General features: G+C 39.3%; 1 protein-coding gene across 5 annotated transcripts in view; it reads right to left on the minus strand.

The window, feature by feature from the left end:
* Nucleotides 1-15,584, minus strand: part of LRRC4C (leucine rich repeat containing 4C) — an 860,187-nt gene that overhangs the window by 88,630 nt on the left and 755,973 nt on the right. The window contains exon 1 of one of the 5 annotated variants that reach the window (XM_074955299.1): nt 7,109-7,261. The exons of the other annotated variants lie outside the window; for them this stretch is intronic. The gene's annotated coding sequence lies outside the window, so the exon portion shown is untranslated. Of the gene's footprint in view, nt 1-7,108; nt 7,262-15,584 lie in introns of those variants that run through there. 5 annotated transcript variants of the gene reach the window in all.

Below are 15,584 nucleotides of genomic sequence, written 5' to 3' on the forward strand. Positions count from 1 at the left end.
TAGATCAGGAACCAGGCTCCAGCTGGACAGTTCAATTGTTTCTTTATACAGCTGGAGCCTTTGATCTAATCTTCAGGAACAGGAGATCACTAGTCAATGTTTATCTTCACAGAACATAGGTTTCAAAAGGCTGAATTTTCGCATAACCAGGTTTGTGACATTTGCATTAATCACTACCCAGGGATTCCTCAGGAAACACACGTAATTGTTGTCCCAAAAGTCCACGCCTGTCTGGCACATTTCAATATAGTCATTCAAACTCCTTACATTTCCCAGGTCTCATATCTATCACAATCAGCATTCGGTTTAAAACAAAAATCAAGTTGCTGGCTCTTTCCTCTTGCAAGGAATAAATGTAAGATCTCGTGCTGCTGCTTGTGAACCCAACCTTTCAGAGAACCATCTTCAAATAAACAGCAGCAGACATACAAACTCGTAACTCTACCATCACATTCACCCAGGTGAGGGATCAACTTCAAAGCCAAGCTGAAATCATGGAAATGGACAATCAAAAATAAGCATGCACACACGTTTATTCTTTTATCAAATATTCTAATAAATGGATTTGACTGTATAATGAAGAAAGTGCGATTAGCACCAAAACAGACTCTGGAGAAAAAAGAGGCTGTACAGGTTATTGGAAAAGGATATTAGAAGAAGGTCACATCCTAATTTCTGAAGATTGAAAGTAGATTTTAAAGAAGGAAAACCCCAACTGCCTTGGTTTTTATCTTAAAAAAATTAGTAGAGCCAGGAGTTCACTTCACCCTCCTAGGAAAGAGAGTTGCATACTGGGTTGGTTTGCAATTTATGATCTCTCCCTAAATATGAAGTGCATCAGGGTCCCCACACACAAGCAGCAAAAAGAGACGCAAAGATGGTGATGAAATAAAGCATCAAGGTGATGCAAGGCAAAAGTATTATCAAGAAATGTGCCAGCACTGCACAAACTATAGATAAATGATTAAAACATGGGTCAGCCTAATTAATCAAGGAAGACTGCAAGCAGGTCTGCACAGAGGTTTTTGAGGGTCCAGGGCAAAACCTGAAACTGAGTCCCCTCCCTGCATCCTTCCAAAAACATTACCAATGAGAGGAGGCCATGCGTGGGTCTTGGAGCGCAAACCAGCCCTACACTAGCCCCACAGCCGCGTTACTGCCCTGAGGGGCTGTGCTCAGCTCCATGCTCCAGGAGTTGTGATCTGGCAGCCAGGACTGCAGCACCATTCAGGATTGGCTCGGCCTCCTCTTTCATGACAGAAAGATGACTGGCCCAAACCTGAGTGGTGCTGTGACCCCATGTGCCAAGTCATGAAGTAGGAGCCTGGGACAAACTGTCCCTTTGGCCGGCTACCTCCTCTCCACCCTGGTCAGCTCTTAACAACAGGACACATTATTCCAGTGGTCAAATCCTGATCCCCATTACCCTGATGTTACTCCAGACATATAGCAGTGTAACTGAGATCAGAATTTGGCCCAATTCTTTAAATATCAGCTATAAACACATTGGAAAAATAAGAGACATGAAATCCCTGAAGTTACAAAATGCTCTATTCAGGCACTGTTAAATGCTCAAAATACAGTTACCTGAACAAAAAGATATCTATAAAAAGAAAGTTGTGATCAAAGTAAGTTTGGTGAGAGGTACTTGCATAAAAACTTTATAAGTACTGTAGTAATGGCATAATAAATAAAAAATACATAGAACCAAACATAACCAATACCAACAAATCCACTATTTTAAGGAAATGTACAGCATTTGAGAATCTACCTACATTATAAAGCAAGAGATGAGACATATTGTCAGGAAAAATAAATGTGCTTTGGGTGTTTACATCTATATTTTAGTAGGCACAGTGAGGACAAAGTTATTAAAATGTGAAAGTCACAATGTTATCTGCCCACATAAACCATTTAACAGTCCTTCCAGATACAGAGGAAAAAGCTGCTCTGTACAGTTGCATACAGAGATATTCTCTTTACAGCCATATATTATTACTAGCTGTGGATATGATGATGGCAACCTGAATTCTCATCCTGTGAATGAATCCTGAGTGATTTCACAATATCCAGCTACTATGGGTTATGATGTGGAACACTGTCTTTGACAATTTTAATTTCTCCTGGTCAGAACTACTTTAAGTGCTAGAGTAGAGTGTGTAGTGAAATAAAAAGGGGTTATAGTCTGCTATATATGGTTTTAGAGATAATACCACAAACTGTCATGATGTAAAGTGAAATTAGAATTTATGGAAAATGACAGATTGACAGCCCTGGAGAATAAAATGTAAGTTTTTGGCTCAGGGACAGTCATGTATTTTATGTTTGTACAGCACTTAGCACAATGGGCACCAACCTGGTTGTGGCCTTCAGGCATTACCTCCAATATAAATGTTAAATAACTAACAATAATATATCCATGAACAGGTATAGCCTAGGCAGTGACAGTGTAATTCACCTACTATGAATGAGCCTCAGATTGCTGATGTGGAAGGTTGTTCGGTCTTTATGCCCATCCAACTCCATGATTTCTGATGGAGGGAAAAGTTTTCAGTTGTGGATGTATCCGTCTACTAGAAATAGAGTTGATACTTCCAAACTCAAAACAAAAACAAGCAGAGAGCTAGAAAATTATATGCTGCATATTACCCACCTAAGCATAGGTGTTCATTTAACCCTATTCTGGGTATTCCTCCCGGCCTCCCTCCTTGCCTGTAATTAATTCCCTGAGTACCCGGGCCTTGTTCATCATCAATTTGTTCTTTGGGGAAGACTCCATGTCTTTCCTTACACTGTGAAGCACGATGACACCTACGTGCACTATACATGAACCTTTAATAATATCACATGATATAATTTCACAGAGAGAATCACAAAGGCATCAGACCATTTTAATCATTACCAATCCGAACTATAGTTCACATTGAAATTTCTAGGACACAGCATTGCAAAGGATCCCTTTCTTTTACATCTGCTCCCCTTCACACTTCAGGTCCATAATTAATAGGAGGCTTGTCATTTGTATATGCCATCTCTTCCCATCTAATGTAGGAGAAAGCCTACCTAAACCTGATGGATGAGGTTCTTTTATATACAATGGGGAACTTAATTTACTAACCATTGACTGCCTTTTTTTGTTTTTGGGTCAAATACTAAGGTTTTACTGCATTCTCACTCATTACCTATAAACTTTCATTGATTTCAACAGGTGTGCACCTAAGTACAGTGTGAAATGGAGTAAGCACTTTACAAATTAGTAAACCTTGAAGATGATTAGAAATGGAAAAATGAAATTTTGACCAAAAAAGATACACTTTTAAAATGTTTTGCTTATTTCCCCCCATTTCCTCCCCCTATTTTCTGACCAGCTCTTCTAGCAAATACTGTTTTCCAAATACTCCTCTGACAAATAGCTGTTTAACACTGTTCTGCTTATAAAAGATTTCCCTTGGTTTGTGCATCTATAAATACACATTTATGTGCTGTAGATACAAATATGTATTTGTGTTAGCTTTCATCCCTGCTGTGTTTGTACAACACAGTGTGACATTCACAAAGAAGAAAAGAGACTAGAAGTGAGGAGTATTCAATAGTGCTGTCTAGCATTTTAAATGCAGTGAGAGAGATAAATTAGTGCTATCTTCACCAACCGCTAAGTCTGGAGTGACTAAAATGAGAGAGGAAGGGTGGGATAGACACATTGCAAAGTAAACCATGGATGAAGAGACCAGTCTCCACAATCTCAGCCGCTCTAGACTGTATTCTGTTGAACTGTACCCTGGCACTCGCTGTGTCATTTTAGACCGCTATCCCTGATGGTAGACCTGGTATTCTTCCACTCTTCAGTATTAATTATAATAGTTTTTTGCCTTCCTCTAGCAGCTTCCAGCCAAGGTTCCTAGGCCATTTCACAAACCTGTATAGATGAAGTCTCACATATGAAGCCTCTCATAGCCATCTGTCGGAGCATTATCCCCACTTTATAGAAGAGGAAGATGAGGTTCTGAGAAGTCAACTTGCTCAAAGTCTTACCAGACACTTAGGGTATGTCTACACTGCAATCAAAAGTATGACGACAGCATGCACAGACATATCCAAATTAGCTTTAATCTAGCTAGTGCTAGTAACAATATCAAGGAGTTTCAAAGAAATCAGAGATGGAAGAGACCTACCAGATTGTCTAGTCCGTCCTCTGCCCCACACTCTCCCAGGCCAATACATGAGAAGCACTGGAGGCAACACTATCTGTTTTTGTCACTCAGAAGGGAATGCTTCCTTGTGGTTAGTGAGAACAAACCCTTTTGAAGATCCCCCTCTAGTTACAAAATGCCAGTCCTCCTTCATGAAGATATGAAGAACATGTTTTCTTCTGTATTATATGCCCATGTCTATGGAGTATTGTTGTAAATGTGCCTATAACTTCAGGAAGGAGGAAGCCCCCTTGGAGTTCATAGAAGTCCTAAAAATGACACTCTTAAAACAAAATAGAAATAATAAATAGCATTCATCCTTACATTCTGTAGACAAATAGCTCGATATCCATGTTTTTGCTAACTAGAATTAGCTAGCACAATCCTACTTATTAATGAATAACACAGCTTCAATCCATGACTTTTTGTTTAATTTAGATATACTTAACAAATCATTTGGCCATCTAGGAACTTCATGATAATCATTATACTGCACACTCTGGCCGCTCAGAAATTCACAGTGGTGATGGGGTAGAACTCAGATTGTTGTGTTCCAAAAGGAAACAAGGATCTCCATCAGTTATTAGCTGCATAGGGTTTATGACCACAGTTGAGCAGTACTGATTCTATCCAACAGAGGGAAGGGGTGCAACTGCACAACTATACATTTAATTACAAAGCACACACTAACTCATTCAGTGCAATTCCCTCTGGACTGATTACATGATTATCTTAGAATATAACAGAAACACATTTTGCTTTTAAGACATTGTCTTAAACATTTTCAACATCCATGAAGGGAGTATGCCTTACTCTGTGCTTGTAAAGCACTATGCAAATTTATGCTACAATATAAATTAGTTTTAATAATTATTATTTTAATTAAGTGCTAGATTCCATTTAATGATATTAACCTTGAGTATTAAATTGCACAGCTGTTGGGTCTCAATAAAAATCTGAGTTGGGTCTAATGGAACTGAAGTCTCATTTTCAACCTTTCTGGCAGTTTACCACATTACCAACATATCATCATAACCAACAGGAAAATTAACCCCTTTGGGTTAATATGCACAATATTCTGTTCATAGATCATAGGGTATAAACTAATTGCCATGTTTTAAAAAGTTAAAAATTCCTAACTCGGTTTCTGTCATCCGTCAAATTGGTTACATGCAGTATTGTTGTAGCTGTGTCGGTCCTAGGATATTAAAGAGACAAGGTGGGTGAGGTCATACCTTTTATTGGACCAACTTCTGTCGGTGAGAGAGACAAGCTTTCGAGAGTATACAGAGCTGAAAAATAAGTCTATGTAAGCTTGAAAGCTTGTCTCTCCCATCAACAGAAGTTGGTCCAATAAAAAAAAACAGAGCCAGTTAACTTCTTTTTTCTAATAAGAAGTTTTACGTTAAAACCAAATCTGCCAAGCAAGAGCAGTGATAAGGGCATCAGTAACATGTCATTAGTAATTTAAATAATTGGTTTATATAAAAAGAGGTGGAGACTTCAGTGGAAGCAGGAGGAAGCGTATAACTAATTTTCTCTGCAATATTCTGAACTTTGAGTTTCAGGTAAATGCTGCAAAATATTTTATGCAAAGGCTGGAATAGGTTTCTACAGAAAAAAGGAGCCAGAGCCAGAGCATGTTATGCACTCCACCATTAAAATCCCCTGGACACTCTAGATTGAAAAGTTATTTCTCAGAAGTGAACTGCTTCGTTTTGCTCCACTAGAGTAGACCAAAGTAATCATAAATTGTTTATTCACTGAAATTAGTCCTTTATCCTGTCTGCTAACTGTTCATGCAACAATTGCCAATTTTCTTATTTTATTTCTTAGTTGTAATGACTATTTTTTCCAAAGCATTAATAAATAATAATAATAATGGCACTTTATAAATCCATTATTTTTTATTGTGTGTGATTGGTTACCTAAATCACATGGTACCATTTCTGTTCCCTGAGTGAATGAACTATGCTTTGCAGATCAAAAGCACACCAAGATAAGTCTCTGTGGCTTTGATTCCCTTTGGTAGAGGGAAAGAGAGATTGCAGACCTAGGGAACTTTAGGACAATTCAGATATGTTCCTGTCTTCAAGAAAGAGTATTTTGGCTGCGTACATGGACGTCAGATTTAAAATCAGCTGTGTTCCCTTACTGAGGGGCAAAGAGACACTGGTAGTAGACTTAACATTTGCTTTGTTCTTGTCACACTGACACTTCTAATGTGAATAATATCAATTGCATGTGAACATCCCTAAATGTGTATGAACTCACAAAATCACATTCATGGGTGATGTCTCCCCAACATGTATTTGTATGCTCATAAATCAGTGTTTGAATATTAATGAAACAAACCAACAAAAAGTGGCACAAAGATGGCAAAACTCCCACTAATTTCAATATAGCAAAGATAGCCCTTCTTGTCTTTCGGGGTGCATAATGCTTTACAGAGCAAATAAATAGCTACATACCAATGTTAAATAATAACACTACTTTCTAAATTTCGTTATTTTCAGAAACTTCCAAGCTAGCTATGAGCATTGGACAAAACACACTCATCAGTACCCATATATAGTCTAAAGAGAACAAAAGGAATAACCTCTTCACAAGAATACCATCTTAAAGGGGCCCAGATGCGTCCCATCTCTGCCATCACTGCCATCGCATTCTTTGAAGAACCACATCAGAAGAAAACTCAATGGTTCTCAAAAATAACAGTGCAAGATTAAACCGGGGTGTGGAACAGAAAACTGACTTCTTATTCTTAGTAGGGACCTTATCGCAACTCGAGGAGGATGAAGATCTCATTGATTCATGCAAACTTTCCTGCATTTTACATCCTTGCAAAGACACACCTGTAATAAGTGCTATATAAATGGCTATAGAGATCATGATAAAGCATATAACCTAATTCCTACCTGCTCTTTTAAGTACAAAATTTCCTGGGAGTTGCCTTTGCCCCAAGAGGAAACAATAGAGTGATTCATTGTGGATGAAGTTCAGGGCCTGCCCAAGCAAAGGACTGGGGAAGCAAGTCCTGCTAGCTCTGTTGTGAAACCAGTAGCCTTGGAACCACTTAGACTAGTCTAGGATCTGCAAGGGAAACATTGGAAAACATAATCATAACTATACATTGGAAAACTTAATCCTAACTACACATACACAATGATGGGGTCTAAATTAGCTGTTACCACTCAAGCAAGAGATCTTGGAGTCATCATGGAGAGTTCTCTGAAAACATATACTCAATGTGCAAAAAAGTGAACAGAATGTTGGGAATCATCAAGAAAGGGATAGATAATAAGATAGAAAATATCATATTGCCTCTATATAAATCCATGGTACACCCACACCTTGAATACTGCGTACAGATGTGGTCTCCCCATCTCAAAAAAGATATATTGGAATTGGAAAAAGGTTCAGAAAAGGGCAACAAAGATGATTAGGGGTATAGAACAGCTTCTGTATGAGGAGAGATTAATAAGACTGGGACTTTTCAGCTTGGAAAAGAGGCAGCTAAGGGGGGATATGATAGAGGTCTATAAAATCATGAGTGATATAGAGAATGTAAATAAGGAAGTATTATTTATTCCTTCTCATAATACAAGAACAAGGGGCCACCAAATGAAATTAATAGGTAGCAGGTTTAAAACAAACACAAGAAAGTATTTTTTCGTGCAACGCACTGTCAACCTCTGGAACTCTTTGCCAGAGAGTGTTGTGAAGGCCAATACTATAACAGAGTTCAAAAGGGAGCTAGATAGACTCATGGAAGATAGGTCCATCAATGGCTATTCGCCAGGATGGGCAGAAATGGTGTCCCTAACCTCTGTTTTCCAGAAGCTGGGATTGGGTGACAGGGCATGGACCACTTGATGATAACCTGTCTATTCATTCCCTTTGGGGCACCTGCCATTGGCCACTGTCAGAGGACAGGACACTGGGCTTGATGGACCTTTGGTCTGACCCAGTATAGCCGTTCTTATGTTTATATTACAGTATTGCCGTTCTTATGTTCTAAGGGAAAAGAGGTTCAAATACCCTGAAAAATTAGGAAATGAGGCACAGGACAAAATTGAAGAAAACACTGGGCCAGATTCTGCTCTCACTTTCAATTGCATAAATAGAGTGTAGCTCCACCAAATCAATGAAGTTGCTCCAGATTTAAAACAGTGTAACAGAAACTAGACTATGGCCTCATGTGATACTCTTATGTACAATCCCTGAGAAATAGGTATTTAGACAAGTTGTATATATTGTTTACCAATAAAGCTGCTGCTTCAAACAACTGGAAACATTGGAATTTTTTCCAAAACACTCATCCAAATTAAGGAGTAATGGCTAGGGCCCTACCAATTTCACGGCCGTGAAAAACTTGCCACGGACCATGAAATCAGCACTCCCTCATGAAATCTGATCTCCCCTACTGCTGGGAGCCTGGAGCTCCTAGCCCGGCCGCACTTGCGAGGGACAGGAGTTGTCCTTCTCCTGCATGGCTGCTCTTGGTGGAGAGATCAGACCCACCTCCAGAGGCAGTGCAGAAATGAGGGTGACACACAGCCTGCTGCAGCTCTAGTTGCCGAGCTCAGGGGAGCTCGGGATTGGGGGCTTCCTCTGCTGCTCCAGCCGGGGCAGTGTGGGCTCAGGGCTTCCGCCCCCCACCCAGCGTGGGCTCAGGGCTTCCGTCCCCCTGCCACTACAGCCTGGGTTTGGGGCAGTCTGGGCTCGAGGCTTCCTGGGTTCAAGGCTTCTTCCCCTGTGGCTACTGCTGGGGCTCAGGGTGACCTGGTAGGGGCTTCTGCCCTGGTGCTTCTTCAGGGGCTGGGACACCCATTTTTCCTGGGGGAGGGAGGACCCAAATTGGCGGGGGGCCCTACCTTAATCTGTCCCTACCATGGATTAGCAGCTAGGAGTCCCCACCTGGGGCACTCCCAGCAGCATGTGGGAGATCCTACCCATCTCCACCTCCGAGAACCTCCTCTAACTTCAGGAAGCTGGGACGGTGCTGTATTCAGAGCCGAGCTCTCAAGGAAGCACAGAGGTGAGGGTGGCAATCCCTACAACAACTTTGCCAACCCCCTCCCCGTGATCCTATTTTGGGTCAGGACCCCCACAGTTACAACAACTTGAAATTTCAGATATAAACATTTGAAATCATGATATTGACCAATTTTAAAACCCTCTGGCCAAGAAATTGACGAGAATGGATGGTGAATTTGGTAGGACCCTAGTAATCAGTAGTAAAATTTCAGCACAAGAGCCATTTTTAAGGTATCAGCACATTTTTTAAAAAGTACCTGAAACCTTTTCAACATTTTTTGTTTTAAAGACACTCCTATAAATTCAATAACAAATAAAAATAGATTTTTTTCTCTTCAAGTTCTGTACAAAAATAATAATTCTTTGGCAGAAACCTTGCATCATGGTGCCAAATTTCAGCTTGGAACAGATATTCATCATGACTAAGTAATTATAAAAGAAGAATCCCAAATGATGCTAACGACAGCAGTTTAGAAGTGGAAATGCAGACATAAACCTGAACTATGATGGAACTAGCATGTATTTGTTTAAAATGTAGTTTTGATTACTGAGATTCCTGTTAAGACATTGTAAAAACTCTCCCTGCAACAGACATTGGGCTTGACCCTGGGAGTGGCTGAGACCCTGGAACTCCCAGCAGAAGAGTTATAAAAGAACAGTACCTGTCAGGCTCATACCCATAGTCTGTAATGATATTAACCATATCCCACATGTGACCAGGGAGTGATTTATAAAACATCCAGTTATGTATAAATTATCTGAGGCATTCTGAAAGCTCATGATTTTACCATGAGTCTCACAACAACAGGTGATTTTCTTCAAGCCCCTGCTCCTGGAAAGTGATTAGGTGAGAATCTCAGTTTTCATGTAAAAGAACTGGGCTTACATTTTAGAAATCTCTGATTAGTGTAGACCCTGAAGATAGGTATGTCACTTCCCCTCCTCTCCCTTTATCCTAACCCTCTTTACTTACTTTGAATATTAAGATCAATCTGGAATTTTGATATATTTGTTGTATTTGGAATGATTGTAAAAAATTATAAATATAATTTAAAAAATCACATCCGCCAACTCCCTCAGCACCCTTGGATTCATTAGATCTGGACCCAGAGATCTGTGCATGTCCAGCTTTTCTAAATAGTCCTGAACCTGTTCTTTCACCACTGAAGTCCGCTTACCTTCTCCCCATACTGTGCTGCCCAGTGCAGCACTCTGGGAGCTGCTCTTGTCTGTGAAAACGGAGGCAAAAAAAGCATTGAATACTTCAGCTTTTCCACATCATCTGTTACTAGGTTGCCTACCTCATTCAGTAAGGATACCACACTTTCCCTGACCTTCTTCTTGTTGCTAACATACCTGTAGAAACCCTTCTTGTTACCATTCGCTTCCCTTGATAGCTGAAACTCCAATTGTGCCTTGGCCTTCCTGATTACATCCTTGCATGCCTAGGCAATATTTTTATACTCTTCCCTAGTCATTTGTCCAAGTTTCCACTTCTTGTAAGCTTGTAATCCCAGGAAAAGTCCATGGTGAGGGCAAAGAAATGTCATGTTAATCAAATACTGCAAATGACGTTATATACGCTGACATGTGTTAAGCAAGCTATGATATCCACTAACACTGGAAGATGCCTAGCAACCTTCCACTGGTTTCAGTGGGACTGAAGGGCATTCAGCATATTGTAGAATCGGGCCCTTAATAACTGTGCTGACTCAGGGCTCAATCCGGTGAGGTGCTGAGCACCTTCACCTCCTGCTAAACCCAGCAGGATCAAACAATGAGCCACTTTTTGCAACCATAGTGGCAAGAACAGATGTGATTTAAATAACAAAAGGGCCCTAGACTAATACAATAGATATTATATCTATCGCCATGGCTGGCAGGCTGGGCAGTCCAACAGATTAGACTGGAAGTCAGAGAATCTGGGTTCTATTCTCAGTTCTGCCTCTATCCTTGGGGAAATCACTTCACTCTTCCTGTCTCAATCTGTACTTGTAAAAAATAAGGCTAATGATATTTACCTTCCTTTGTAAAGTGCTTTGAAAATGATGGATGCAAAATTAGATGTATTCATAGAATTTAGGACCATTGTGATCATCTAGCCTGATCTCCTACATAACACAAGCTATAGAATCTCACTCATTCACATCCACATCAAGTCCATAACTTCTGCAGCTAGGGCACATGTTTCAAAAAGACATCCATTCTTGATTTAAAGGCTTCAAGAGATGGGGAATCCACCACAAGTCTTGGTAAATTGTGCCAATGGTTAATTACCCTCACTGTTAAAAGAATGTGCCTTATTTTTTATATAAATATTATATATATGATATATGCAACATCTATCACGATGGCAGATGGGCACTTTCAATGTACTCAGGAATGCAAAAATATTTAATAGATAAATTAAATAAGACACCATAAGAGGATGACACCCATGCTGCCCACACCAAAACTATTAGGCATCATTCCTAATCCGTTCTTATGAAAGTCAATCCAAATACTCCCAGTGACTCCAAAGGGAGCAAGTGGGGACCCCATATTAACTCAAATTAACAAAACAGAACATAACTATAAGCAAAAAACACTAAATATTCCCAGCCCCAAATCCTCAAACCACCAGCAAAAGGAATGAAGCCACCAAAAGTCATCCTTATCTACTCCCATTAGGGCATGAAGGCAGATAATAGATCTAATAGAATAAGCATTGACAGCTAAACTTTATCTATCATCAAAAGAAGCAACCAGTGAAGATTCTGTGAGGTACACAGGTTTATACCCAGCTTGATACAGGAGAGATGAAACACTTAGATACTCAGAGTTGCTCTACCAAGAGCTTCTCCATAGTCTTAAACAAAAAATGCAAGAGTAGGTTTTGCTATATAACACTCTTCTGAGGCAGACAAATATTACTACTGCATCTTTCAGATGAAGAAGCTGAAGCACAGAGATGTGAAGTGACATGTCCAAGGGCCGACAGGATATCTATGGCAGAGCCAGGAATAGAACTTAAATCTCCCCATTCCAGGCCAAAAAATAATCCAATTAAAAGAGAAGAACAATGTTAGCCTATATTAATAATCAATAAATTGAGCACCTTTTTTCTACAATAAGAGAAATCTAGTTCACGAAAGCTTCTTTGCTGTGCGGAAACAGGGGTTTTTAAAAGCTTTTTGTGACAATGGTGACTCACTCACTGGTCACCACCAATTTCCACTGTGGTTTCTTCAGGCCAAGTATAAAATCAATAGAACAATTATGGGACTTGTGTTGCTATTGTATTAACAACCTTTCACCTGGGACTTCACCTCATTATAAACTTAATGCAGCCTGGAGCATAAAATCCCATTTTCTAGATGGCTACTTTGTCTTTTTCTAAGAAGTATATAGACAATGCAACTGTACCACCAGCAGCAGATAAAAACATTGACACAGTAGACTGAAAACAGGGTATTCTTTCCCCCTTTACATTGCTATACTGTCATAGTTTATAATAGCAGTAATGGCCTCTAGGTTGGCCATTCTTCAGTTAGTAACCAGCTGGGTTAAGATTCCTCAAGGGCTGCAGTCAGTCATTAGCTGCCATGAAAGGCCTGACCTGGTGTCATTGCTTAAGTACTGTACACGCAGGCAAACTGAAATTTGAGTCATATCCATATTATGCAATAGTACTCAAAATGACCAGTAGACAATATGTTATTCAATGTCTGTGTATACAACTGAAGAAACTATAATGGAACATATATCTGCAGGATGACATGCAGGCAAGACCCATCCATTTAACACAACTATTATTATATTTGTCTCCTCTCTTACTATTACACAAAATATTAAGAGAGTCATAATGGTTTTCCTTCCTTCTACAACAAACTGAATAGGTAATAAGTAGATTATGAGTTCCTGGGGGCAGGAGCTGTCTGCTTTCCTGTTTGGAAAGCATCTAGCATAATATGAACACTTCTGGATGTAAATAATGCAGCAAACTATGACAGATGTTCTCAAATTAATACACCTCTGCATCTGAATTTTGAGGTTACTGCTTATAGCCTACAAACTATTATTGAGCAGGCTTGTAATAGTCTAATATATTTATTCCTGACTTTGTGCATATAATTGAAAGAATGGTCTTGTAAGGTATGAGAGCCAGGAGATCTGGGTTATACTCAAGGCTCTTCCACAGAATTCCTGATTCTTTGGAGTATGTCATTTAGAGACACATTTTCAAAAGGAACCTCTAATTCTGGGGGCCTTGGGTTTTGTGTGTCCACCCTTGGAAACATAGAGGCCTGCATTTCAGTGGTGCTGAGCTCCCACTGATTTCCATAAGAGCAATATGTGCTCAGCAATTTTGAAATTCAGGCCTTGTAGGGGTCTAAAGTTGGTTATCCACTGACCAAGGACCACAAACTTAGATGACACTTTTGAAAATATGAGCTTTAACCTCACTGTGCCTCAGTTTCCCATCTTTAACATGGAAATAACAATTTTTACCTACTTCATTGGAGTTATAGGCTTAATTAGTTAACATCTGTCAAACACTTTGGGATCATCAGACAGTAGAGCCTATAGAAAGGCTAAGTATTATTATATTGTTGCATATTATTGTTACTATCTATTTGAATTATTCAAAAATTAATAGATAGATCTTTAGCTGTATCCTTGATGCAGATCTACTGCTCCCATAAGTTCTCATGGGAATCATGCTGAGGGGAGAATGGACCCTTTAGAATAATGTTTAAAAGGTTTTTGGCAGAGATAAAACTTTCCCCCCAAACTCAGCCATTTATATGGGTGAAAGATGCTGGGGATTAAAGTTCTCTGCCACCGAGCAAATACCATCCTGGACAACAACAGTGCCAGCTACTCACTGCACACCCTACCCCCATCCATGACAAGAAGTGGCTATCACTGGAGTTGAGATGAAAACTCTTTTGATATGGTTATGGAGGGGTGTATCACTTGTATTTGAAAAAGGTTGAAAGAGGTAGCTGAAAATGCTGAATCAGCTATTTCAGATACATGTTCCACACTAGCCAAATCCAGCAGCATCACATAATGAAGCAGAAAAGCAATAGTCTCTTGACATGGGTCAGTGGTAGCTGTGCCTGGAAAATTGCATTAATTCTGGATACCTCATTACCAAACAGAAGAAATTAATAGAAGAGCTACAGCAATGATCAGGAAACTGGAGGTACTGACCTATGAGGAAAGACTGGAAGAGTTAAATAAGTCTAGCATGCTCACTGATAACTGAGAGGGAACATTATCATTTATACAAAAGGGAAGGGTATAAACATCAAAAAGAGAGAGGAATTATTTAGTGTGATATAAGGAAGATGAGAATTTAAAAAAAAAACGAGGAGCAAATGGATGAAATAAAGAAGGAAAAATGTAGGCTGAATATTAAGAAAACTTTCTTAAGAGTAAGATCTGTCAGGCTGTGAAATAATCTTTTGAGGGGAGTGGTGTTAGACCTATTGCTTGGAACTGTTGAAAGTAGAGTAGATAAAGCACAAGACAGAAAGAAACAATCATGCACTGTCCCCAACACCCCAGTAGATGTATACTAGATTATTTAAATATGTCTTTATTTAGATCTCTAATTTCTGTGAGAATGTTCCCTCTAGTCAACTGTTTTTGAACATCACTGCGTTTCAGCACTCTTACAGAAGCCATGAAAACATATAATTTTGTGACCTTGTTTCTCTTATCTTTCCCTCTACTTTAAATAAAGAGCTTATATCATCACTGTATTTATCCTAATGTTTTCAGACTTGACTCATTTTCTGTCTCTGAAAACCTCTTTTATGCAGCCACTGGCCATGGCATTTAGCATTTTTCCTGCAAAATGGAGCCCGTCTGCACTCATCTGTTTTTTTTTATAAGGTCACCCATCACCGTGGTATCTTAGTGACCTTATAAAAATCTAGATAGATAGATGGGTGAAGAAAGGCTTGGGCAGAAAAAATGCTAAATGCCATGACTGTCTTCCATCCCCCAACACGCACGTACACTTTTCTTTAAAACACAAAAGACCAAAAGTCAAAAGCTTTCTAAAATGTGAGCGAAAAAGTCTACAAAACTGTAAGTACGTGATATAGAAGATTCCATGCAACTATAGAAAACAGGACCTAAAAGCTTTTGATATCATAGGAAAATAAATAGTTATCACTGCATGTTTTTAAAAACAATCAAAATATCCTGACCTTTACTGGGAAATTGCATTTCAAATACTTGATAAGAAATACCCGGTATCTGTAAATCTTTCTGAGCTTCAGTGTTCTGAGAAGTTTCTAGTTTTTTAAAAAAAAAAAAGCTGGGGGTTTTCTAGATTTTAATTTGAAAAGTCATATT

Source organism: Natator depressus, chromosome 6 (genome assembly GCF_965152275.1).
Source record: "Natator depressus isolate rNatDep1 chromosome 6, rNatDep2.hap1, whole genome shotgun sequence".
Lineage (NCBI taxonomy): Eukaryota > Metazoa > Chordata > Testudines > Cheloniidae > Natator > Natator depressus.